Source organism: Panthera onca, chromosome E1, assembly GCF_046562875.1.
Source record: "Panthera onca isolate mPanOnc1 chromosome E1, mPanOnc1 haplotype 2, whole genome shotgun sequence".
NCBI lineage: Eukaryota > Metazoa > Chordata > Mammalia > Carnivora > Felidae > Panthera > Panthera onca.
The window spans coordinates 31262252-31288120 of record NC_138352.1 but is presented as its reverse complement, the minus strand read 5'-3'; the positions used below and the strand labels follow the sequence as shown (position 1 = coordinate 31288120).

Sequence of the window (25869 nt, the reverse complement as noted above, 5' to 3'; positions counted from 1 at the left end):
CTCAGAGAGGCTCCTGCTGGACAGGGTGCCTGGGAATGTCGGGGGTGCTTGCTTCTATTTCCTTCCTTCTGCTGTCCCCTGTGGGGCTGGGAGCAGGGAGTGGGGATGGGAGTGTGGGGAGAGGATGTAGAGGGCCCTCTCCCAGGAGCTAGCTGTTCCCTCTCCCTCTGAGGGGGCCCTGGTGAGGCTCTGCTGGGATGGGGGCTGTGCAGCAGGGGTTGCTAGGTCTGGCTGTGTGGTTGTGGGGTTGCTGAAGGGCAAGGGGAGCAAGGAAGTGGACGTTCTGTGCTTTTTCCAGACCATCTAGGCCCTTCTTTTCTGGAAGGCAGAGTCCAGAGCCTGATCCCCAACAGCTTGCCCTGGGAGCATTGGGAGGGGTGGGAGCCTTTAAGGGAGATCTCCAGATCTCTGGAGCCCTTGAATCTCAGAACTTGAAATAAAAAAGTCAAATGAGCCACTACATAAATTCATTGTGCCCCTGAAACTAGTCACTGAACCTGAGCTTGGTTACCTCCAGCAACAGGGAGCTCATACTTTGTAAGGATGCCTATTCTATTACAATACAGTTCTGATTGTTCAAAGATGACCATTCTTTTCATCTGGAATCTCTGTAGCTGCCATTGCTTGGTTTCTCATCCCTCCCCGTTCCCAGTGTTCTTTCCCCCCCGCACCCCAGCTGGTCATCCCTGGCCCCTTCAGCTCTAGGTGGGATTTCTCACTGCCTGGGGTAATCTGTGTTGTAAAGAATCAGGTTTTCTAGGCTTCATCTCAAAGCCTGGTCAGAAGGGTTGACCTGGGCAGCCTGCAGGAGCCCAGTGGACATGAGGGTGGGCAACTAGAGGTCATGGGCATCAGCCTCCTTGTTTACAGATCAGTATGTGAGGTCCCAAGTGGGGATGTTCCTAGCTTGAGGTGGGGGGTGCGGGACCAGGACAGAGCTGTCTGGCTCTGTGCAGCACCTGGCTCCTTTCCTCCTCCCCCTAGCAGCCCCTCCATCATCACCACTTTCTGGCTTAGCACGTTGTCTTGTCTCTTCTTTCTGAAGATAGGCCTGATGGCTGCAGGGATCTGGCAGGGCCGAAGACAACCACAGGAAGGGGTCTGGGGGCACATATCAGCCTCTGTGGGGATGCTTGCCTGTCTCACCAGATCTTCCACTGTCCAAGAGAAGCTGGAAATCTGGAATTTTAGGAAAAGTCTTGAGAGCTAACTCAAGCCATTTGTGGCCTGCCCTGTAGGCCAGGTTCAGCGCAGAGGGTCACCAGTGGGCCACTTGTGATCTGGGGCTGTCATCCCTCTCGGGTTCCAGCTCCCTGTCTCCCCATGGCTGACTCCCTAGTCCCTGTCCCAGGTCACCCCCTCCCAGGTGCTCTTATCTCTGCCTTCAGCAGCTGACTGATCACTTCCTGCTCTGTCCCCAGACCACACTCACTCTCAATTAACCTTTTCTGTCTTCCAATCCAGTTCTTTCTCTGTCACCGGGTTGTGAAGTCCCTGAGTCACGAGGCCCTCTCCCGCCCTCCTCCTGGTTCAGGCCCATTATCTCCTGTCCAGACAGTTGACAAAGGCTCTCTAATTAACCTCCTCCTCAGGCCTCTGCCAGCTCTGACTAATCCATCATGCCAAAGTCGTCTCTAGCTCTGCCCTCTGTGTGCCCGTGGCAGGCTTTGTTAGTGCTGACTGTACATAGCCTAGTTCCTGGGAGCCTGGTGTGGGACCATCCCCGCCCCAAGCTGGTGGGGGGCTGGGCGGTTTTTGGTTGTGTTGACTTTCCAATGTCCTCTCTTTCTGGCATTAGCATCCACTAACGGTCTCTGGTCCATAGCAGATAATTTGATCCTCCTCTCCCTCAAGGCAGTGGTTCCCAGATGTTTTGCACTTTGCTATCACCTGGGAGGCTTTAAAAGATTCTCATGCCCAGGTCACACCCAGTTCCAGAGTTGGAAGTCGGAATGTCTGGGGTGGGTCCCATCATCAGTATTTTTTTTTTTTTTTGAAGATTTCCAGGTGATTCTTTTTCTTTTCATTCTTTTTTTTAGTGTTTATTTATTTTTGAGAGAGAGAAAGAGAGAGACAGTGTGAGCAGGGGAGGGGCAGAGAGAGAGGGAGACACAGAATCTGAAGCAGGCTCTGGGCTCTGAGCTGTCAGCACCGAGCCCGATGCGGGGCTGGAACTCATGAACTGTGAGATCATGACCTGAGCCAAAGTCGGACGCTCAACCGACTGAGCCACCTAGGTGCCCTGATTTCCAGGTAATTCTAATGTGCAATAGTTTCTGGGAACCCCAGTCCCAAGGGATGAGCAGTGTGCTGATTGTCAATGGTTCAGGTCAGGTTGGATGTTAAAATGGGCTCCAGGTGGGTGGGTCACTCTAGGTTAAGGTTTCTGTTGACATTTGGGGCTGGATAAATCTTTGTTTCGGGGGCTGTCCTGTGCATTGTAGATGTTGAGCAGCGTCTCTGGCCTTTGCTTATGAGACACTAGCAACCTGCCCCCTAGGAGTGACAGTCAAAAATGTGTCCGGGCATTGCTGAGTTTTCAGAGGGGAGGGAGTAGAAGCTTCCCCGCCCCAAAGAGGACCACTGCTCCAGGCCGAGCTGGGCTCACTTCACAGCATTGCAAGGTGTGCACGGAGGAAAAGGCTGCCAACCAGTGAACCCCGTCTTAGTGGTTATTCTTTGTGCTTCAGAGTCAGGCAGCCTATGTTTTAAATCCGGACTCCACCATCTGGATGAACTTGGGCAAGTTATTTAACTTCTCTGTGTCTCAGCACATTTCTAGGGTTTGGTGGGTTTTTCCCCCCCTTTTCTTACAACCGTGCCTCCTCTTGATCTTCAGCTCCAAGCCAGATGGTGTGACTTGCTGTTTTCTGGCACTTTTTCGCCTTGATGCCTTTACTTCCTTGCTTATGTTGTTCCCTTAGCAGGAAATGCCTTTACTTCTTCCTGCTCTGCGGTGGTCCAGTGGTTTCTGCCCGCGTCCCTCTCCCTTGAAATCTGAGGCTGTGGGAGCCTCTGGGGTGCCCAGCCCAGCTCCGTCACAGTTTGTTGTTTAGGTGAGGTGGTTGACCCCTCCCTGCCTTGGGCTGGGCCGTGAACCAGCAGGGTACCACAGTGTCATCTTCCGTCCCACGCCCTCCTCATTCTTCGAGGGTGGAGTGGGCGGAAATCCGTGCCTGGCAGGCCGCAAAGCCACATTACTGACTTCTGGAGCCCTGCCCTGAGGGGTGTGTGTGTGTGTGTGTGTGTGTGTGTGTGTGTGTGCGCGTGCGCGCGCGCGTGCAACGGCAGCCATTGCCACTTTCCTGGTTGCCTTGCTGCCGGTAGACACATCTGGAATTGAGGATCTCTGGGCTACAGGCTTTTCCAGGTGCATTTCTGGGCCCAGAAAGAGGACTTGAAGGGACCTCACCCTGCCATGCCCTGTCCAGACCCTCCTGCCAGCTCAGCATAGGCTGGATCAGGGGTGCCCACCCCTGGCTGCTGTGCAGACTCACCCTGGGGAATCTGCTTCCTTAGGCCTGAGTGGGGCCTGGGAGACCTGGGCCTCATCAGGGCCAGAGGTGCTCCTTCTGGTGCAGCTGTGTTTGTGGCTCTTTGGGAACCAGTGACATTGAAAGCTCTTCTCCCCGTCATCTAGATTCAGTGGTTAGGTTCATGTGCTCTGGGTGACCTTGGGCAAGCCATACAACCTCTCTGTGCCTCATTTATCTGGGGATCACAAATGTGGGTCCTATTGTGCGGTTCCAAGGAGATGATCCAGGCACCCTGGAACACCCTGCCCGGTACATAGCGGTTGGTACATGTTACCTGCCACAGTATTTCCGATATTAGTAATAATAGTCCTGGGCTGTGTGGACACAGGTGCCCGTGTGATATGCCCGCGTGCGTGCAGGCATACCCACAGGGGCAAACTGGACCCATGTGCACCCAGACCCAGGCCTGCTGCTGACAGGTATGGGCAAGTGGTATCACTGTAGGCACATGGATGGACACACCTTCAGTAGGAAACCCACCAGGAGCGCAGATGTGTGTGTGTGTGTGTGTGTGTGTGTGTGTGTGTGTGTGTGTACGAGGCCCGGATGGTCGGGCTTTTGTTTTATTCATACTCTGACATTATTCCTGGAGTCAGTAGCACCTGGGCTGCGCTCTGGGAGCCCAAGGGGCCCTGTTTCCATAGCAACCATGATGCAGTAAAAGTAGGAGGGGGAGGGAAGAGATGGAAGGCCCTGAGCCAGCTGGGAGGGGTGTCCTGCCTGCAAGGGCCTTGCCTTCCACACCCTCTGCCGTCCGGAGGTTCTGGTTTTGTTGGTTTGATTTTAAGTTTATTTCTTCATTCTGAGAGAGAGAGAGAACGCGTGCGCATGCACCAGGGAGGGGCAGAGAGAGAGAGACAGAGAGAGTCCCAAGCAGGTTCCATGCTTTCAGTGCAGAGCCTGATGCAGGGCTTGATCTCATGAACCGTGAGATCATGACCTGAGCCGAAATCAAGAGTCGGATGCTTAACTGACTGAGACAATTCAGGCGCCCCGTGCTTGTTTGATTTTTTACAATAATGACATGGCCACCTCAGAGTACTGATGACCCGAACCTGACAGCTGTTAACATTTTGTTGCATTTTCACCAAGCCTTATTAGATGTTGTGGTAAAATAGGGGTGCCTGCAAGGCTCAGTCTGTTGAGTGGCTGACTCTTGATTTCGGCTCAGGTCATGATCTGGTGGTTCGTGGATTGAGCCCCGCCTCGGGCTCTGCGCTGACAGTATGGAGCCTGCTTGGGATTCTCTTCTCTCTCCTCTCTCTCTCTCTCTCTTCCCCTCCTCCCACTTGTGTTCTCTCTCTCAAAATAAACAAATAAACCTTTAAAAAACTGTGGTAAAATATACATAATATGAGATTTATTATTGTAACCATTTTTAAGGATAGCACTAAGTGGCATTGAGTATATTTATAATGTACAACCCCCACCATTCACCATTTCTAGAACTTTTTCATTATCCCAAACTGAAACTCTGCACCCATCGAACACTAACTCCCCACTCCTCCCGCCCTCCCTCCAGCCCATGGCAACCACAGCAATCTACTTTCTGACTTTATGAATGTGGTCACTCTAAGTGGCCCCAGGTGAGTGTATCTGTACAGCGTTGGCCCTTTTGTGTATGGCTTCTTTTGCTAGTGAAACGTCTTCAAGATTCATCCATGTTGTAGCGTGTCAGAATTTCCTTCCTCTTTAAGATTGAAGACTATTGTATGTATATTTTGTTTAGCCGCATTTTGTTTATCCATTCATCTATGGATGAACACGTGGACCTTTTGGCCTATACGCTGCCATGAACAGGAGTCTCCAAATACCTGTTTGAGTCCCTGCTTTCAGTTCTTTCGGGTATATACCCAGAAGCTGAATTGTTGGATCATATGGTAATTCTATTTTAAACTTTTTGAGCTTTTTTTTTCTTTTTAAAGAAAAGAAATGACATCATAAAGTCAAATTCCTGTAATCATCCCTTCTTGGCCCCATTGCCCTGTCCCCCCCATCCATAGAGGCGAGTACTACCAGGAATGTGGTGTGTTTTTTCTCAGTCAGTGTTTTTAGCACCGTCACATCCATGGATAGGCATCTAGAGACATTATATACTTTTTCCTGTGTATTAAGAATCCACATGCATGATGTCCTTTCAAGCTTACGTGAATGTATCCTGGCCATGTTCTGGCCTCGGGCTGCTGGGGTACAGGTCTTGGCTCTGCCACTTACCAGCTTGTGAGACTCCAGGCAGGTACCTTAATTTCTCTGTGCCTAGTTTAGTCGTCTGTAAAATGGGAATAATAGTAAAACCGAAAACCTCGTAGATTATTTTGCGGATTCCGTAAGCTTACGTACGCCAAGTGCTTAGAACGGCGTTCGATGTTACCACTACAGTTCTGCATTTATGCCTCACTGCCATGTGGCATTTTTTGGGTACAAACATGTCACATCTTTTGTTTCCCCCTTTTGTGTCCTGTTGGTGGGCTCTTGGGTCATTTCCATTTTCTTATATTGCAGACAGTACTGTAATGACTGTCCCCTCGTGTGACCCTCTGTGCATTTGGGTGAGGCTGGGTGTGTGTGTGGGGGGGTTACCAGGAGGCAGGGCTGTTGGGTTGCAGCTCTTCCAGAGGTAGACATACTGCCCTCAAGAGAGGTTTTATGTTCATTTCTTCTGCCCGTTAATCGGATTATTTGTTTTTTGGGTGTTGGGTTGTATAAATTATTTTTGTATATTTTTAATTTTATTTTTATTTTTTATTTTAAGTAGGCTGCATGCCCAGTGTGGGGCTTGAACTCATGACTCCGAGATTAAGAGTCGTGTACTCTACCGACTGAGCCAGCTAGTCACCCCTATCTATAAGTTCTTTCTATATTCTGGATTCTGACCCTTTATTGGAAATATCATTTGCAAATATCTTCTCCCATTCAGTAGGTTGCCTTTTAGTTTTGTTGATTGTTTCCTTCACTGTGCAGAAGCCTTTTATTTTGATATAACACTGTAGGTTAACTATACTAGAATTTAAAGTAAAAAGAAAGACAGGTTTTATGATTTTACTTATGTGTGGAATCTACAAAACAAGGCAAACAAATAAACAAAAAGCAGAAACAGACCATAAATACAGAGAACAAACTGTCAGAGGGGTGGAGAGTGGGAGGTATGGGCTTGCAGTTACGGAATGAGTAAATCAGGGATAAAAGGTACAGCATAAGGAATATAGTCAGTAGTGTTGTGTGGTTTCAGATGGCAGCTGCACTTGTGAGCATATAGCATAATGTATACACTCGATCAATCACTATGGTACAGCTGAAGGTAATGTAACATTGTATTCAGTTATACTGCAATACCTTCCCTCCTCTCTCCTCCCCTCCCCTCCCCTCCCCTTCCTTCCCTTCCCTTCCCTTCCCTTCCCTTCCCTTCCCTTCCCTTCCCTTCCCTTCCCTTCCCTCCCCTCCCCTCCCCTCCCCTCCCCTCCCCTCCCCTCCCCTTCCCTTCCCAAGGAGGTTTTACCATTAACACTCCTGTCAGGGGTATATGTGGATTCAATCCCCAAGTCCTCATTGATATTTAACTTTTGCATTTATTTGATTGACAGAGTACATTTTATTTTACTCTCTATTACATCAGCACTACCGTAACTCTGAGTAAGTGAACAAAAGCCCCCATGGCCTCCTTGGGTCTTCTTTTCTCTGCATAGTGTAACAAGCATTTCCCCATATCAGTACAGTCTTTTTTTCCTTAAAAAAATTTTTTTTAATGTTTTTATTTATTTTTGAGACAGAGAGCATGAGCAGGGGAGGGGCGGAGAGAGAGGGAGACAGAATCTGAAGCAGGCTCCAGGCTCTGAGCTGTCAGCACAGAGCTCAACGTGGGGCTTGAACTCAGGGACTGTGAGATTATGACCTGAGCTGAAGTCGGATGCTTAACCGACTGAGCCACCCAGGCGTCCCTTTTTAAAAAATAGCCTTTTTCTTGATTATAAAAATAGTACATGCTCACTGTAGAAGATTTATAAATGCATACAAATATTGGGATGGAAAAATAAAAACCCATGCCCTGCCACCTGAAATGTTATTAGTTTGATGTTTCTTTTTAGTCTTTTTGTGCTTTTTAGCTTCCTTTTAAAAGTTATTATGTAATTACATTTTTGACACGATTAAATACTCTTTAAAAACATGGTTAAAAATATTGCATAACAATCCTATTATGATGTTTCATAATTTATTTAATCATTGCTTTATTTTTTAGATATTAAGGTTGTCTTATACATTTTTAACTATTAATAAATAATGCTGCAAAAACATCCTTGAATATAAATCTTTGTGTCTTTGATTACTTTTTGGACTACCACTAAAGGTAACATATTTTCACAGATTGTTTCAAATTTTATTTTTTGGGAAAATATTTCTTAATGACTCTTGCCTGTTTTTCTATTGGGATATTCATATATTTCCTGCTGACTCATTAGAACTCTTTGGTAATTAAAGTTGTGAACGCTTTGTCATTCATATTTTTATTTCCAAATCTTTCTCAGTTTACCCTTTGCCCTTAAATTTTACTCTTGTTTTTTGGTATGAAAGTTTAAAATTTTAAGATAGTAAAATCTGTCAAACTTTTCATTTGTGACTTCTTTGTTACTTTTATGCTTAGAAAGACCTTCTCCATCCAGAAAGTTGATGGTGCCATTTATTTATGTATGTATGTATGTATGTATGTATGTATGTATTTCCTTTTCACATTAACTCTTTTCTTTTCACATTAATTCTTTAATCCATTTGGAATTTAGTTGGGATAAGATGAGAGATTAAATTATAATTTTATGTTCCCAAATAATCGGATATGTCATTTCAGCTCTAGACTTCAATTTTTCACTTTCATTACTAAATTCCTATGTATCCGAAGTTATCTTTCTGGGTTTCTGTGTGATTCCTATGGCCTGTCTGTTGAATCTTACGCTAGCTCAGAGGCGAAAAAGAGCGAGGTTTGCTCAAGTGAACGAGTGAGGCTGGAGCATTGGAAGAGGAATCAGGTCGAAAGGGCGGAGGGCCTGGGTGGTCAGGCTTCAGGGTGTGCATTCAATTAGTTTAGCTACAGGGAGATAGTTGGAGGCTTTAAGTGGAGGCCTGGAGCTTTATAGGAAGGTCACTGTGACCGCCTGGGGAGACCCTGAGGGACTCCTTTGGAGCTGATGGACGCGAACCCACAATGGGTCAAGAGAAAGATGAAGGAGGGGGGCGCCTGGGTGGCTCTGTCGGTTAAGCGTCCGACTTCAGCTCAGGTCACGATCTCACGGTTCTTGAGTTCAAGCCCCGCGTCGGGCTCTGTGCTGACAGCTCGGAGCCTGGAGCCTGCTTTGGATTCTGTGTCTCCCTCCCTCTCTGCTCCTCCCCCACTCACACTCTGCCTCTCTCTCAAAAATAAATAAACATTAAAAAAATTAAAAAAAGGGGCGCCTGGGTGGTGCAGTCGGTTAAGCGTCCGACTTCAGCCAGGTCACGATCTCGCGGTCCGTGAGTTCGAGCCCCGCGTCAGGCTCTGGGCTGACAGCTCGGAGCCTGGAGCCTCTTTCCGATTCTGTGTCTCCTTCTCTCTCTGCCCCTCCCCCGTTCATGCTCTGTCTCTCTCTGTCCCAAAAATAAATAAAAAAACGTTGAAAAAAAAAATTAAAAAAAAAAAATTAAAAAAAAAGAGAGAAAGATGAAGGCGGCTTCAGGTGTGCTCTCGAAATGGATGGCTAGCTGCAAGGTGCTACAGGGTGGGATCTGCAAGATGTGGAGGCTGGCTGGACTTGGTTGGAAGGAAAGGGGGGAGCCATGGCGCATGTCCTGGCGTGGCATCTGGATGACCCAGATAATTGTTCTGTTAGTCAGGGATTGGGTTTTTTTTTTTCAGTTTATAAAAACTTACATGATGATGGCTTAATATAAAGCTATATAGAATGAATAATAATCTAGCAAACATTGTGTGCTTATTCTGCACAGCTGCACTGTAGGAGATGCTTTTATATGCATTATCTTGATCTTTACCCAGTCCTTAGGAGATTTGTACTCTGATTCCTATTTCACAGGCGAGGAAAATTAGCCTCAGAGAGGCTGTCACTTGCCTAAGGTCACACAACTGGCAATCTGAGAACAGAACCAGGTTTATGTGTCTCTAAGTCCAAGCTTCTCTTTGCTCTTTGGAGGCTCTTCAGTCACGTGGGGTCCTAACTCTTCCAGGATTGGGACGTGCAGCATCCTAGAAGCGTGGCGCACTGGCATCCCCGGGGACCCACTAGCAAGCCCAGGGGCCTGGTTCCTCTTGTCTTTCAGTAGCAGGTGTCCTTGCTTCCTGCTGCCTTCTTTGAGCACCTCATGCATTCATATGTCCTAGGAGAGGAGATCCGATTGGTCGGTTGGTCATCATCTGATTGGTTAGGACTCTTTGGACATGGCCAGAGTCAAACCAGCCTTTGTGAAAAGGGACTGCCTTGGTTCTTGTGGCTGGGAGGCCCAGCGAGTTGGTCTGTCTGGTTTGGGCATAGCTGGATACCAGGGCTCAGACAGTCCTTCAGACTAATGTTGTCCTGTGTGTGGCAGTTTAAAGTTAAATTAATTAAGCGGCGCCTGGGTGGCTCAGTCGGTTGAGCGTCCGACCTTGGCTCAGGTCATAATCTCAAGGTTTGTGATTCGGGCCCCACGTGGGGCTCTGTGCCGACAGCTCAGAGCCTGGAGCCTGCTTTGGGTTCTGTGTCTCCCTCTCTTGCTCTGCCTCTCCCCCATCCATGGTCTGTCTCTGTCTCTCAAGAATAAATAAAAGTTAAAAAAATAAAAAAAATAATTAAAATAAGTACAATTAAAAATTCAGTTCCGTATTTGCACTAGCCACATTTCCAGTGCTCAATAAGCACACGTGGCTATTGGCTGCTGTACTGGATAGCACAGGTACGGAACATTTCCATCGTTACAGAAAGTTCTGTTAGGCAGCTCTGGTTGAGACAGAAGGCTAGACTTCCCTTGGAAGTTTTCCAAGGGTTGAGCAAGCCCAGAGGTTGTATAGTCTGTGACTTGTCACCTGCTGCAGATACGTTCCTGGACTCCCAGGCCAGGTGTCTGAGCTTCACAAATCCAGTGCCACTAGGTGGCGCCAAGGAGGTGGCCAGGAGCAGTTTTCCTTGGCAGGAGGGAGTTGGCACACAGCTCCTGTCTCCTTGGGCCCGGGGACAGGAGCAGAGAGAAGCAGTTGATGTCCAGTTCATTAAGTCCACTGCAATAAGTCATGGGCTCCTGCATTCACACTCAGACACGCACACACAGGTACATGCATTTAGACAGGACCTCGCATGGAGTCATACACACAGTCCCATCCACTCTCGGAAACACAGTCCCTGAAAAGCACAAGCATGTTTGATGCCACATTTCATTATAACAGCAATAAAAATAGCTACCGGTTCCAGAGCACTGGCTTCCTTCCTCATTTCGTCCTCACAACCGTCCCATGAAGTGGTTCTTCCCGTTCTTTCCTTTTTAAAATGGAAGAAGCCAAGGCTCAGGGTGGTAAAGTGACCTGCCCCAGTCATATAGGCGGCACAGGATGGAGCGGGATTCAACCAGGGTTGTCTGCCTCCGTAGGCTTTGTCATCCTCTTCTCTTGATCATGCTTAGTTCTGAGCGCAGGCCCGAAGGCAGACCCAGTGTCATGCTCAGACACAGGTTCAGGCATGGAAGGACGGAACTGTGCTCTGCACTCACACAGACACACATCGATGCTGCTGGTCCCACCGAGGGCACATGGAGTAATGGAGGGAGTTCATACTGGGAGGGAATGATGGTTGCTGCCTTCCAGGAGTATCAGGCACAGGTTGTAGAGCGTGCAGTAGACAGGGGTGGTTGTGCCTGGTTCCAGAGTATTTGGATGTTGTGGGGATGGAGGATGGGGGTAGGGCTGGCTTCCTGATACCTGGCCCCTGGCACTTTCTCTGTTCACGCTTGAACCCGGGACTTCGAGGTACTGTTGTGGAAGCCACATCAGCCAGGGGCTTGGATGTACTTCCTCTTTCCCTTCTGACCAAGTTGATTTCTGGGCTCATGGCTATAAGAGGGCTCTGTTCAGAGAGGACACCTAAGACAGCTCTGCCTTTCGCGTTTTGGTCTCCTGCTCTGGGAGAGTTCCTTGGAGTGAACTGGGACCCAGGCTTTGTCAGAGACGACAGCAGGTCCTGCCTCCCGAATGATGTGGGTTCGGGAATTTGTAAGTGTCTGAGAAAGAAAAGCTGTTGGGATGCTAATCCAGTCAAAAACCCGTGTTTGCCTTTATCTTTTTCTTGATGCTTCACAGTCTGCTCTTAGTCAACTGCAAGTCCTGAGCAGGTGCTATTGTACCTGCTGTGGTGGGTCTTGAGCATAGAGAATAATGTGGGCTGGCTGTGCACCACACGCTTCCCCTTGGGTTAGCTGTCCGGAACTCACAGCTCACATACCCATTGAGTCAAGGTCAGAAGAGGCAGCCATGTCCCTGAGTGGCTGTGTAATAAATAAGGCAGTTGGAAAGAGTACAAAACAATACTAGAACAATTATTGATTAGACAGAGTGGGGAAACCACACAATTGAAATGGGAAATAGTGCACTGCAAATTCTGTATACAGTGCAGATGTAAGGAGGGTCAGCTACGGAAGAGGAAGAGGAGGTAGGTGTAGATGCCTGTGGCGATTCTGAAAGGTACACCTGGAAGCTTTGAGGCATGCCTCTGTACAGTGTCTAGTTTCTTTTTTATTATTTTTTAACTTTTTAATGTTTGTTTACTTTTGAGAGAGAGGGAGAGAACGTGCATGCACGCAAGCAGGGCAGAGAGAGAGACAGAATCCTAGCAGGCTCCAGCCTCTGAGCTGTCAACACAGAGCCCGATGCGGGGTTCGAACTCATGGACCCCGAGATCATGACCTGAGCTGAAGTCAGACGCTTAACTGGCTGAGCCACCCAGGCACCCCATGTACAATGTCTAATTTCACCTACATGCCCTTTAAACGTAGACTTGTCCGTAGTCTTTCTCTCACCTGACATGGCAGGGTCCTTTGGCTCACAGGAGGGGGAAGAAGGAGGGGAGAAGAGGAGAAACTTGGCTTATATAACTGGGTCAGAATTGGCACAGAGAAAGCAGGAACGCGGGGTGTTCATGCCTTAGGGCTGTAAACGGCACTGAGGTCTGATGCAGGAGAGAGAGAGGTGTTTGTTCAGCTCATGAATATTCACTGGGGACCTGCTTTGTGCCAGGCATTGATTTGGGTGATGGGGATCCTGGTTCTGTCCCTCCCTAATGAGGTTCCTTGGATAAACCCCCAAATCCTCTCTGAGCTTCTGTTTTCCCATCTGGAAAGTGAAGATAATGAGAGTCCCTACCTCATAGGGATATTCGAGGACTGAATGAATTCACATGGAAAGTGCTAGCACAGCCTTTAGTGCTCATGTCCGTAGCCATTACTGAAGACACTGAGAGTGGTTAGGTGATCCTGGTCCCTGTGCCCAAGGAGCTCACATGTATGGGAGGAGAGAGACATTTAATAGCCAACTGCAAAGTGTGAGGCAATGCCAGTAAAGATGTGGGAGGAGCAGTGAATTCTTCCTTGTGGAATCAGGGAAGGCTTCCTAAAGGAGGCAACATTTGAAAGTTGAAAAGGAATCCCCCAGGAGGGGGATTATAGGGGTGTTTCTGACTGAGGGCACAACAAGGCAAAGAGCCCGGGGTGAGCAAGTATATGGAGCTGTTTGAGAAATAGTGAGTCAGGTACTGGGGCAGGAGTGGGGTATGCTCAGGGAGGGTCTCCAGTGTGGTGCTGAGGAGGTGGTGGGTGCCTGGGTGAGTGGCAGAGAGAGCCCCTGGGAAGGCAGCTTTGGCAGTCCTGGGAAGGGATCTGGGAGGTGAGGAACCTTGTTCCTGAGGAACCTGGAGGTGGGGGTGGGGGCTGGGGCTGGAGGGGAGGGGCCCGGCCATGGCCATGTGTAGGGGATCTTCAGATGAGGTGTGTGGTCCATGTGAGCAGTGTGACAGGAGAGCCCCATAGAAATGGGGGTTTCACGCCTAGAGAATTTGCAGACGAGGGTCACTGTGCTGGGCGTGCAGGAGGAAAACCCAGTTTGCAGGGGAAGATAATGACTTTGGGCTTGAATGGGGAGGAGCTCGTGGGGCATCCCTGTGGAGTTTGAAGCTGGGTTCTTGAGCTCAGCTGAGTGAATATTCAACCATTCATTCAAAAATGCTTGTTGCCAAGGCCTGTTCTGAGTACAGGTCATGCAAAAGTGGACTGTTAAGGTCCAGACAGGCCTCGTGGTACTTTCTAATGAGGGAGGAAGACAAGAACCCAGGTAGTTTCAGATAATTCCCAGTCCTGGGAAGGAAACACGGTAGTGAGGTGATTAGAAGGCATGACAGGGGGCTACTTTAGGTGAGTAGTCAGGAATAGCCCCTCCATAGAAGTGACATTTAAGTGGAGACCCAAAGGAAGAGAAGGAGCCAGCCACGGGGATATCTGGGGGAAGAACATTCCAGGCAGTGGGAACAGAACGCGTGTGTTGAGGACTGACAGGCTTGGCAGGTGCAAAGATGCTGAAGGAGGGTCAGGAGTGGGATGAGACTTGTCTGGCTTGTCTGGGCGGTGGCAAATTGGAAACACACAGTTCTCCCCTGTGCCAGCAGATGGTGCTGTTGGCACAGGCTTCCTGCTCTCTGGGTGGCAGGCCAGGCAGATGGGGAACAGGTGCCTTGACCTCAGGTTTATAACCTGGGATGTGTGCTTTTGCTGTCTGGGGAGATGAGGTCCATGTGAGAGGGAGCCCTGGCCAGGGCCAGAAGAGCAGGTGATGATTTCCTGACTGCTGTGCTCCCTCTGCTGTGCTCTTTTCAGTGTTTCTTTGCTCATCTCCTCTGTTGGGGATTGTTCCGTCCCTGTTTCTTGGTATCTGTGTCTTTCCCATCTCTCTTGGTTTCTCTGTTTTGCTCTCTCCCAGTCTCTTCTCCTCCCCTGTCCCATTGCTCCCTGGTGAAGCTGGTTCCTGTCTCAGAGATTAATTACTTGCTTTCCTGATGTAGCTCAGATAGAGGGAGTGGTGAATTAGGGTCAGGAAGGCACTGTGTTTTATCTCTGTGCCTACCCCTGTTCTTGGGGCTTCAGTTCTCCATGAAAGGAAAGGCCAGAGCTTGGGTAGTGACCCCCATCAACAGAGAATGTTTCTGGGGACCCTTTACTCCAGGACCCCTTGGGCCCACCTCCCGGTACTTTGCCCAGTGCACCTGTATCACCTCCTTTGAGCAGCAACCTTACATCATCCCTGACAGTGGGAACGTGGGCTAAGAAGGGAGAACTGGACAGCAGAACAGTTGGCATGAAACAGGAAAAGAGCTCAATATAGACTGTTAGGAAAAGGTCATTTTAGTCGACAGAGATAAAGCATCTACCCCACCTCACATTTAGGACATGCCCTTTGAGTGATTTCTCCGTGGAGACTGAACGGTCCCCAACCTGGTGTTGCCCTCCTGGCTGTCATCTGTCAGGATTAAGGCTGTTGGGTGAGCACAGTGCCGAAGAGCTTGGTTTCTTAAAGCCTCCTGCCTACTGGGAAGTCCAGCTGTGTGCCTTAGGTCGAGACCCTGGGCACATTGCTTAACCTTTCTGTCTCTCAGCTTCTACATCTGTAAAATGGGAGTAATACCATAAAGGTGGTCCTGAGGGTTATTTGGGTCAACAAGTGTAAAGTGCCTCCAACAGTACGCATAGCAAATGCAGTGAAATTGCTTGTTATAATAACATTTATTAATAATAATGTGTGTGTACTTATAGCACAATAGTGAATAATTGAGGTTAATATAATAACAGCAATGAATCGCTAACGTGTCATTAGTATAATATATAGAGCTTTCTGGTCTGTCTGGAAAATAGGACTGAGACATTTGCTTCCAGAAAACCTCACCTTCCCATCTTGTGCTTATATACAAAAATCATTATCCATGCGTGCAGGTCTGTATTTACTGGAAAGGTAACATAACATAACGTTAAAGAAAACATGAGACGGAGCGCCTGGGTGGCTCAGTCGGTAGAGCATGCGACTCTTAATCTCAGGATCGTGAGTTCAAGCCCCACGTTGGGCGTGGAGCCTACTTAAAAAAATAATAAAAAAAATAAAAGAACTGAGAGAAAACACAGAAAAGTGAAGCAGAAGGCTCCTGTAGTTAATCTTCTCTCCCTAACAGAAATTTTTTCCAGGTTTGCATTGACATAGGCCAGTGGTTATCAAAGCGGACCACCTGGGATACTTGTTAAAAATCGGATTCCTCGCCTTTGCCTCAGACTCGTTGAATTGGGATTTGGGGGGACCTGCAGCTCTCATGAGGCCAGTGACTTAGGCACACAGGGTGTGGGGCTCCCCCTGGGAACCTTGAGTGTCAGTGCTTTCACCTGTGCTGTCAGCCATCCTGGTCACCGGAAGGCTGGTCACCAGCCCTCAATTGTCATTGTCCTGAGACCCATGTTTGGGACGGGTGTGGAGGAGCGTCCCGAGGGAGGTAGCCCATGGACCGCCCAGCAGCCTGGTCTCCAGGGCATCAATACATGAACTGATTGCTTATTAGTGAGCGTTTAGGTTGCTTCAAATTCTCTGTCCCCAGAAATGCCCATGGCACAACCATTTTGGTGCATGTAGTTTCTTGCATGTGCAGAACTTATTTCCTTAGGATATATATTCCCAAGGATGGAATAACTGACCCAAAGGGTCTGGACCTCTGTTTTTATGACTGTTGCTGAGTGTTTCCACGATGCTGTCTAGAGTATCGTGGTTATCCTGGCTGGTGCTACGTAGTTAGTCATAAATATCTTTCGAATGGGAGATGTATTTACATGCATTTGGTTTAAAAACCAAATTGACACAAGAATATATATGGTGAGAAGTTTTGCTCTTACTCCAGGTGCAACTAGTCACCTCCTTCCTGAATCCACTTAAGAGGTTCTTTCCCACGCTTCTGTTTATATTTCCTATATAATATGAACGTATATTCTTTGTACCCCTATTTTGTACATAAAAAGTAGTATCTGACACAACACTGGTTTACAGTCTTGCTTTTTTTTCTTTTTTAAAGTTTTTTTTATTTTGAGAGAGAGAGAGCACCCACAAATAGGGGAGGGGCAGAGAGAGAGAGAGAGAGAGAGAATCCCAAGTGCACTGTTAGCATGGAGCCCGATGCGGGGCTCCATCTCATGAACCGTAAGATTGTGACCTGAGCTGAAAACAAGAGTCAGACACTTAAGCATCTGAGCCACCCAGGTGCTCCTGCATCTCGCTTTTCTCACTGCAGCATATATCTTGCAGGTCTTTCCATAGCCTTCCATTGAAAGCTTCTTATCCCTCCTCCTCCTCCTCTTCCTCCTCCTCCTCCTTTTCTTATAACTGTGTGGTATTTCACTGTGTGCATTTACTTTTAGAAATTGGTGATTCTTTTTAGAAGCTTAATTTTATATTACACAAGTAATATAAGAACACATTAAAGAAAAGCCCAGACCATTACTCTGCTGTCCGGATCCTGTCTCACCTCTCTGCCCCTCTCCTGCTCATATGCAACCACATGCTCTCTCTCTTGAAAATAATAAAAACAAAATCAAAAACAACCCCAGATAAATTAAACGTAAAATCTCCTGTTGCCAGCAATGCCACGCTCTTCCTCTCTTCCCCAGAGTAGCCGCTTTTCAGAATTTGGTACATGTTTTTTTTACATATTAAATATTTTTATGTGCATCTTTTTAAAAAAACTTTTATTTATTTTTTAGAGAGAGAGAGAAAGTGTGAGTGGAGGAGGGGCAGAGAGTGAGGGAGACACAGAATTTGAAGCAAGCTCCAGGCTCCCAGCTGTCAGCACAGAGCTCAATGTGGGGTTCAACTCATGAACTGTGAGGTCATGACCTGAGCTGAAGTCGGACGCTCAACCGACTGAGCCACCCAGGCGCCCCTACGTGCATCTTAAGTAACCATAGATGTTCGTACATATAGACTTAGTTCTTTCTTGTATTTCGTTGTATAGTAGCTAGTTTGTGACTATATCACATCCTACTTACCTGTTTTGTCTCTAAATGAGAGAAATGTTTCTACTATTTTTCTTACTCTTACAGAAGGTGCTCCAGTGAACATTCTTGTACTTGTCTCTGGACACACCTGGGAATGTTTCTCTAGACCTGACCAAATCTTAGCGGTGATACTGCTGGGGGTAGGGCAGGTGACTTATTTTAAGCATACTGCTAGATTGCTGCCAGCTTCTACACCCACCATTGGTAGGTTTTACTTGTCGCCAGTTTGTTGGGTTAGGCATCCTCTTTGTTATGACTGCACGTCTCTGGCTCACCCTCCAGTCTCTCCAGATGTTGGTTGCCCTCCATACCCTCCGCGCAGAGCAGCACAGTCCTGTCTCAGTCAGTGGACTGTTGCCTTCTGCAGTTCCTGCACCTGCCTGAGATCTTTGCAGGAAGGTCTTTTGCTGAGAACGTCCTCCACCTCTCTCTGTTCAGAAGCCCCAGACATCCAGAAAGCTTTAGTGACGAGAGATGGCTAGCAAGTTGATGTGAGCCTGAATGCAGTGACCTCCCAGCCAAGTTCAGGGGCGCTGGCCTTCGCTTTTCATTCCTTCACAGTTAGAAGGCACCAGTCCTCCCCTGTGGGTTCTTCGGGGAAGCTGAAGCCATAGCTCGGAGCCCGGATGCATTTCCTTTGCTGATTAAGCTGGGAGGCCAGTTCTCATTGGGCTAGTCCAGGGGTGTTGTCTACCTATCTTAAGGTCACGTTCTAAGCACTGGGTCCCCTGAGAGGCCTAGAATCGTGCAACTGGGGAGAAAGGGGGTGACCTAGGAGACAGTTCCTGTCATCTCTGCCTTAGAAGAAGGACCTTCTCATCTTGGCCCTGTCTTCAGTTCTTAACCCCTTCACTATACTGTCCCATCCATCCAAATGCTCCTGCAGCATCTTGTGGGTGTATGTAGAAGCTTCAGTCCTCATCTTACCCCTGAGAAAACAGACTAGGGAAAGGACCTACAGATAATGAGAGGACAGATCTGGTCCGGAAGCTGGTTCTGCTGACTCTGGCCCAGTGCTCTTTGCACACCAATCTGCTGTGTTGTAGAATGCATGCATGCATGTGTGTATACACGTGGTTGCTGCACATGCACACGTATGTATGTGAAGATTTTTTTAAGCTTATTTTTTATTGAGAGAGAGAGAGAGAGATTGAGGATCCCAAGCAGGCTCCACCCTGCCAGTGCAGAGCCCGACGTGGGGCTCGATCCCACCAAATGTGAGATCATGACCTGAGCCCAAATCAAAAATCGGACACTCTGGGGTGCCTGGGTGGCTCAGTTGGCTAAGCGGCCGACTTCGGCTCAGGTCATGATCTCGCGGTCCGTGAATTCGAGCCCCGCGTCGGGCTCTGTGCTGACAGCTCAGAGCCTGGAGCCTGTTTCAGATTCTGTGTCTCCCTCTCTCTGACCCTCCCCCGTTCATGCTCTGTCTCTCTCAGTCTCAAAAATAAATAAGCGTTAAAAAAAAGAATTAAAAAAAAATCAGACGCTCAACCCACTGAGCCACCCAGGCGCCCCTGTGTGTGCAGATTTGAGGGCAGGGATAGGTAAGGGTGATGTGGGTTTTTTTTTCCAACATTTTGTTTAGAAGATTACCAGTCTATGCAAAGATCAGAAGAATAGTACAGTGAGCACCTGTATTCACCCCAGTTCTCCAGTTATTTACATTTGACAGTTGTTGCCTTTCTCTCTTTCTCTGCGTAATGAGGGTGAGAGGCAGAGACAAGTTGCAGACGTCATGACACCTTACATCTAAATACTCACCTAAAACTCCCTGAAATAATACCATTCTCTGACATAAGCACAATACTATCATCACATGTAAACAAATTAATATTAACTTAATATAATTTAATATATAGTCCACATCTAAATGTTTCCAGTTGTTCTGAGTTTGAATATGGACTGCATATTAGGTTATATTATTGACCACTTCTTTTTCTTATTTTCTTATTCTTTAGAGAGAGAGACAGCACAGGTGGAAGAGAGGGGCAGAGAGAGAGAGAGAGAGAGAGAGAGAGAGAATCTCAAGCAAGCTGCATGTTCAATGCAGAGCCCAACTTGGGGCTCGATCCCATGACCTGGGGATCATGACCTGAGCTGAAATGCAGAATTGGACGCTCCACTGATTGAGCCACCCAGGCACCCCTATCATTGACTTATTGTTAATGGTCACTTACTGCACTTTGTTGTGACATCTTTTTAGTCTCTTTAAATATAGAACAGCAGACTTGGCAAAGTTGTTTTATAGAATGTCCCACATTTTAGATTTGTCTGAATGTCCCCCACTCCCCTATTTTTTTTTCTTTTTACATTTTCCTTGAATAGTCCTTGATTTTATTGAAACAAGGTGAAACGAGTGAACTGCGTGCTGACAGCAGAGGGAAGGGAGATATTTCTGTTTTATCTGCAGGGTCAGAATTGTGCCCATCTGCTTTCCCCTTGGTAGGGCCAAGAGGACTCTGCACAGACTGTCCCCAAGACTGTCACTCATTGGGTGGGTTGGTGCATCCGGGTGTGTCTGTGTTAGAGAAGCAGCTCCAGGGGTTCCTCCTGGGAAGGCTTCTCCATGGCCCACCTTGCAGATACTCCCCTGGGGTTGAGGGAGTGATGTGGCCTTCTTACTTTGCCCCCTCATGTGTTTCCTTACCTGTTGAGTACAGATCTACATTAATTAACTAGGTTATGAATTTCAAAAATCTAACTCAGATTGGCTTAAGAAAAAAAAAAGACACAAAAAGGAAAAGCAAATAAGAAAACCATCTTGTAATGGATACCTTTACGAAAACTTGGCTTCAGGAATGGCTGTATCCAGGTGGGTCAGAAAATAGACAATCTGCTTGTCCCCATCTCTTGGCTCTGGTTCCTTTACATTCACTTCATTCCTAGGCAACTTTCCTCTCGTAAGACAGCCACCGACTTTGGAAACCCCAGGGGTTGGTAAGCTTCTTCTTCCTATGGAGCCAGCAAAAAAAAAAATCAGGTGTTCACTCTGGACCAACTAGGTTTACGTGTCCATGCCTGAAGCAATCACTGTGGCCTAGGGAGTGGAATCCATGGATTGGTCAGGCCTGGCCCACATACCCACCTCAGAGTTCGGGATGGGTAGGTTGAGGGAGATAATCCCACCTGAATCACAAAAACAACAGTGGTGTCAAAGTGTTTCCCGAGGGAAAATCAACGTCTGTCAACCAGAAGAAGGGCCTGGGTACTGAGCAGGCAGAAGGCTGGTGATAGGCATGGGGAGCCTCTGCCCTGTCATCTCATCTCCTGGGCTCTCCAGTACTCTTCATTTTGGATTTTGTGGGAGTCAGCGTCTATAAGGGGTGGGTCAGTATCTATTTGTGGCTGGGTCCCAGCTCTGCTTCTCAGTAGCCATGTAATCCTGGACAGAAGTAGTAACCTCTCTGGTCTTAGTTTACCCATCTAGCAAATGGGGAGGATATTAATATCCTTTCTGTGTAGAGCTGCGGGTATCCAGGGGGGATAACAGGTGTGAAAATGCCTGCACCCAAGGGAATGGTGTTCATTACCCTCTGAGGTGGTTCTCCTTCTCGGAGTGGGCAACGCCTGCCCTCAAAACTTTCCTGGACAGCTGAGATGGTGGCCAGCACCAGGCCATGGGCCCCTCAGGATGGGTGGGGTGATTTTCTCCACAGAGGACCATGGCGTTGTCCCACAAGGGGACCACGGCGCTGTCCCACAAGGGGACCATCCGAGCCCTTTGCTCATTCTCCGAGTTCCAGATGAAATAAGGAGGAAGGTGGACATACGTGGAATGGTGCAGCTGTTCCAAAATTGGAACTGGGAAGGGTGACATTGGGTGGTACAAGGATACAGCATTGCCTGACACTGGTCACTAGAGAGAAAGCCGTTCTCTTTTCAGTTCTCTTTCAGTGTTCCTTACAACCTCAAGGAGATAATCTAAGCTACGTGCTAAAATTTTTTTAATTAAAAAAAAAATTTTTTTTTGAAAGGGAGAGAGGGAGTGAGGTCATGAGTGGGGGAGGGGCAGAGAGACAGGGGACAGAGGATCAGAAGCAGGCTCCATGCTGACAGCAGTGAGCCCGATGTGGGGTTCAACCCAAGAACCACGAGATTACGACCTGAGCCGAAGTCAGATGCTTAACTGACTGAGCCGCCCAGGTGCCTTTGTTGAAATATTTTCCTTTGTAGTTTTTTTTTTTTTTAATGTTTGTTTATTTTGAGAGAGAGCGAGCTAGAGCGAGCAAGTGGGAGATGGGCAGAGAAAGAGGGATAGAAAATTTCAAGCAGGTTCCGAGCCGTCAGCATGGAGCCCACCACAGGGCTTGAACTCCTGAACTGTAAGATTATGACCTGAGCCGAAATCAAGAGTCGGATGTTTAACGGACTGCACCGCCCAGGCGCTCCTCCTTTTGTGGTTCTTAACTAGCGGGGCATTCCACTGCACCGCTGTTGATGTCATCTATGATGTCATGAGGGTGGCGGCCATCAACATTACAGCCCACAGATTGGGTAGTCCCCAGGATCGCCTTAATGGTTCCATAGCGTTCTCTGGCTGAAGATTGATGCCACGTCTGTTGGGCGATGTTGACAGCCTCATCAAAAGTGATATTCTCACTGTGCTTAATGTTTTTCTGCTTCTTTCTGTCTCTTGGTGGATCCTTGAGGGCTTTAATAATCAGGGCAGAGGCAGAACGTATCACTTCAGTCTGGGCCTGTCTGTTCTGAATCATTTCACTGCACTTCTCAGACCCTTCCAATCATTGGTTGCCTTGGTGATGTCATCACCAACCCTTTTTGGAGACAGATCCAGGAGGCCGATTTTGGGGGCCACGGCAGATGGACATGGCACCGACTTCCCCACCGGTGCATTACAGCTATACGGCTTTGATCCCATTGGGGTCGAACTTAGGCGGCAAAGTGGAGGTGGCTGGTGTCGCATGAACCTGGATTCAAGACAACCAGAGACACTTGCACCTTCGCCGCCTCTGAGCTGAAAGCCAAAAACCATCGTATTTACTTTTTTAAAAATAGACCTTGAGGCAGTTTCCGATTTACCAGAAAATTGAGAGTTCTCATTTACCCCGTAACACCATTTCCCCTATTATTAATATCTTGGGTTAGTGTGGTACATTTGTTATAATTAATGAACCAATATTGATATATTAGTAATTTAAAATTTGAGAGAGATAAAGAGAGAGCATGTTGGGGGGAGGGGCAGAGAGAGAGAGAGAGAGAGAGAGTGAGAGAGAGAATCTTAAGCAGACTCTACGCTCAGTGTGGAGTCTGAGGTGGGGTTCCCTCCCACGACCCTGGGATCATGACCTGAGCTGAAATCAAGATTCGGACCTCAACCCACTGAGCCTCTCAGGCGCCCCTATATATTATTATTAACTAAAGTCCATAGGTTATTCAGATTTATCTTAGTTTTCCCTAATGTCCTTTTTCCTGTTCTAGCATCCCTTCCGGATACTATATTACATTTAGTCGTCATGTCTCCTTAGGTTCCTCTTGGTTATAATAGTTTCTCAGACTTTGCTTGATTTTTGAGAGTTATCAGGAATACAGGTTGGATAGATTCTAGGGTGTCCCTAGGAAAAAAAAAATTGGGATTTGCTGGATGTTTTTCTCACGATTAAACTGTGGTTACAAGTTTTGGGGAGGTAGACTATCATTTTCATCACATCATATCAAAGACACATGCTGTCAACGTGATTTATCACTGTTTTTCTTTTTTAAAAATTTTAATTCCGGTATAATCAACATACAGTGTTATATTAGTTTCAGGTATACAATATAGTGATTCAACAGTTCTATATGTTACTCAGTGCTCATCATGATAAGTGTACTCTTAATCCCCTTTATCTACTTCACTCATCTCCTTGCCCACCTTCCCTCTGGTAAGCAATTTGTTCTGTATAATTAGGAGTCTGTTCCTTGGTTTCTCTCTCTGTCTCTTTTTCTCATTTGTTTTGTTTCTTAAATTCCATTTATGAGTGAAATCATATGGATTTGTCTTTCTCTGATTTATTTCACTAGCATTTTACCCTCTGGATCGACCCATGTTGTTGCAAATGGCAAGATTTCATTCTTTGTTATGGCTGAATATTATTCCATTGTATCTACCACATCTTTTTTATCCATTCATCTCTCTGTGGACACTTAGGTAGCTTCCATATCTTGACTGTTGTAGATAATGCTGCAGTAAACACAGGGGTGCATATATCCCTTTGAATTAGTGTTTTCATACTGTTTGGGTAAATACCCAGTAGTAGAATTACTGGATCGTATGATAATTCTATTTTGAATTTTTTGAGGAACCTCCATACTCTTTTTCCACAGTGGCTGCACCAGTTTGGAGTCCCACCAATAGTGCATGAGGATCCCTTTTTCTCCACATCCTCACCAACACTTGTGGTTTCTTGTGTTTTTTGATTTTAGCTGTTCTGTTCTGACAGGTGTGAGGTGGTATCTCATTGTGGTTTTGATTTTCATTTCCCTGATGATGGTTGATGTTGAGCATCTTTTTGTGTGTCTATTGGCTATCTGGATGTCTTCTTTGGAGAAATGTCTGTTCATGTCTTCTGCCTATTTCCTAATTGGGTTATTTGTCTTTATGGTGTTGAGTTGTATAAGTTCTTTATATGTTTTGGATACTAACCCCTAATTGAGTATGTCATTTGTAATACCTTTTCCCTTTCCGTAGGTTATCTTTTTATTTTGTTGATGGCTTCCTTTGCTGTGTAGAAGCTTTTTAAAAAATTTTTCTTTAATGTTTATTTTATTTTTGAGAGAGAGAGAGAGAGAGAGAGACAGAGCGTGAGCAGGGGAGGGGCAAAGAACGAGGGAGACACAGAATCCGAAGCAGGCTACAGGCTCTGAGCTGTCAGCACAGAGCCTGACATGGAGCTCCAGCCCACGAGCCATGAGATCATGACCTGAGCTGAAGTCGGATGCTTAACTGACTGAGCCACCCAGGCGCCCTGCTGTGTAGAAGCTTTTAATTTTGACATGGTCCCAATAGTTTATTTTTGCTTTTGTTTCACTTGCCTTAGGAGATAGATCTAGAAAAGTGTTGCTGTGGCCTATGTCAGAGAAATTATTGCCTGTGTTCTCTTCTAGGATTGTTATAGTTTCTTGTCCCACATTTAGGTCTTTAATCCATTTTGAATGTATTTTTGTGTATGGTGTAAGAGTCCAGTTTCATTCTTTTGCATGTTGCTGTCCAGTTTCCCAACACCATTTGTTGAAGAGACTGTCTTTTGCCATTGCATATTCTTGCCTCCTTTGTTGAAGATTAATTGACCATATAATCATGGGCTATTTTTGGGCTCTCTGTTCCATTGATCTGTGTTTATTTTTGTGCCAGTACCATACTGTTTTGATGACTACTGCTTTGTAGTATATCTTGAAATCTGGGATTGTGATACTTCCAGTTTTGCTCTTCTTTTTCAAGATTGCTTTGGCTATTTGGGGTCGTTTGTGGTTCCATAGAAATTTTAGGATTCCTTTTTCTAGTTCTATGAAAAATGCTGTTGGTATTTAAAAAAATTTGGGGGGTTGTCTGGGTGGCACAGTTGGTGAAGCATCTGACTTCGGCTCAGGTCACGATCTCGAGTTTTTTTAATGTTCTTACTTTTTGAGAGAGAGAGAGAGAGAGAGAGAGAGAGAGAGAGTGAGCATGAGCGGGGGAGGGGCAGAGAGAGAGAGGGAGAATCTGAAGCAGGCTCCAGGCTCTGAGCTGTCAGCACAGATCCCTATGTGGGGCTCGAACTCACCAAGGGTGAGATCATGATCTGAAGTCGGACGCTTAACCCACTGAGCCACCCAGGCACCCTTGCTGTTGGTATTTTTGATAGGGATTGCATTAAAATCTGTAGATTGCTTTGAGTCATTTGGACATTTTAACAATTTTTGTTCTCCAATCCTTGAGCATGGAATACCTTTCTATTTGTTTGTGTCGTCAGTTAACATTACTTATCACTGTTGATGCTGGCCATGATCACTTGGCAGAAGTGGTATTTGTCAAGATTCTCCTCTGTAAAGTCACTCTTTACCCTCCCCGCCCCCATCCACAGTGTACTTTTTGGAAGGAAGTCACTATGCCCAGCTCACGCCTAAGGAGTAGGGTATTATATGTCCTTTATAGTTACTTCTGCTTCTGGGAAACAGTTATATCCAATTATGGTATTAGTATAAAGTCTTTTGCAAATACTAATTTAAAAAGTAAGTTGGTTTCAAGAAAAGTGTTAAGTAGATAAAAGTAATGAGAGGTATGTGA

At 46.9% G+C, this 25869-nt stretch overlaps 1 protein-coding gene and 1 non-coding gene across 7 annotated transcripts in view; both read left to right on the top strand.

The window, feature by feature from the left end:
• RAP1GAP2 (RAP1 GTPase activating protein 2) overlaps positions 1 to 25869 on the top strand; it is a 223685-nt gene that overhangs the window by 47123 nt on the left and 150693 nt on the right. The gene's annotated exons all lie outside the window — the stretch shown is intronic.
• Positions 15568 to 15640, top strand: TRNAK-CUU (transfer RNA lysine (anticodon CUU)). Its single transcript has one exon. It is a non-coding gene; the product is annotated as a tRNA-Lys (tRNA).